The sequence below is a fragment of the Chrysochloris asiatica genome, unplaced genomic scaffold (assembly GCF_000296735.1).
Source record: "Chrysochloris asiatica unplaced genomic scaffold, ChrAsi1.0 scaffold00013, whole genome shotgun sequence".
NCBI classification, from domain to species: Eukaryota; Metazoa; Chordata; class Mammalia; order Afrosoricida; family Chrysochloridae; genus Chrysochloris; species Chrysochloris asiatica.
In genome coordinates, this window is record NW_006408531.1 from 36,179,002 (window position 1) to 36,180,501 (window position 1,500).

Genomic DNA, 1,500 nt, shown 5'->3' on the forward strand with positions numbered 1-1,500 from the left:
TATGGGCATTTATCAACAGCTGACTGAAAAAGAATTGTTTCCTGAACATTTTCTGATCCTGTATTGTAAATTGATGACTTTCCTAATAAACCCTATAACTATGAAGTATGGTGTCTGAGAGTCTTGTGTGGCCATTGCAATTAATTATCAAACCCAGGTGAAGAGTAGAGAGGATTTGGAGAGGAATGTGATGTTGTCACATATTTTTGCACCATCAATTGTTCATATGCAAGTTCAGGCTGAAGTTGAGAAATGTTAAAAGACATCAATGAGAGACAAAATATGACCTTGAATGTATTCCACCTAAATCTAGAGACATTCTCAGAATATATTTGATGCATTAGAAAGTAATAACTGAAAATCAGAGGAGTTGTAGTATGACACCAAGAACATCATACATGTAGAAAGCAAAAGATAATTAAAAAGGGATGAACCTACATTGGTGAGAAGCATCTGGGATCTTATAAGCTCATGAGTGGTCACCTAAGGTGCAGCTATTGGTCTCTTCATGTGCAGAAGAAAAAACAATGATGAAAATTGAAGAAGCTTGGAGTCAATTATTGCAGTGGACAAATGAAACATGTGAACATCAAAGAATCTGGTTACCACTACCAGATGCTTTGAAAGGGATCACATTAGATGGTCCTCGATATACCAGCAAAAAATGTGGAACAAAACTCAAAATTAAGAAAAAAAAAAAGTAAAACCAAACAAACAGAAAATGGGCTTACTGGTCAGAAATAGACTGGAGGAACCTGAGATTAAAGCCCTAGACTACTCTTCAGGTCTGGAAAGGAACTGACCATCATGGCCCAATTTTCAGCCAAGCAGGAGATAGGCATATAGAGGGAGCAACACTAGTCAGCCATACTCTATCATTCAAGATCAAAAGAGCAACATTCTCCTAAGGATAAAGTGGAGAAAGGATGGAAAGATAGGTGGAATGTAAATAGGAACCATAGGGGGAAGTGGGATAGCTGTTGTTGCATGGAGGAGATTGCGATCTTTGAGATGAAACAAAGTATGATTTGTTGAATTTGAAACTGATAATCTTGTCTAAACCTTCACTCAATTTGCAATGAAAAGTTTTTTAAAAAAAGAGAGATGGAAAAAATAAAATACCAAAATAGATGTCAGAAGACACTGTGCAACATTCTCGTGAATGTAGAGAAGTTAAAATGAATGGAAGAAAAGAGGAAGTAAAAGAGCTGGATAGGAAACGTCAAAGGGCATTTCGAGAAGACAAAGTAAAATATTATAACGAATTGTACAAATACCTGGAGTTATAAAACGCTCACCATTTCTCAAGCTGAGATAACTGAGGAAGAACTCAAACCACGGGTTTCAATATTGCAGAATTCTATGGACAAAATATTGAATGACACTGGAAACCTCTAAAAAGATGGAAGGAATATAGAGTCAATGTATCAAAATAATTGGTCCATAATCAGTCATTTCAAGTGCAAGCATATGATCAAGAACTAGTAGCATTGAAAGAAG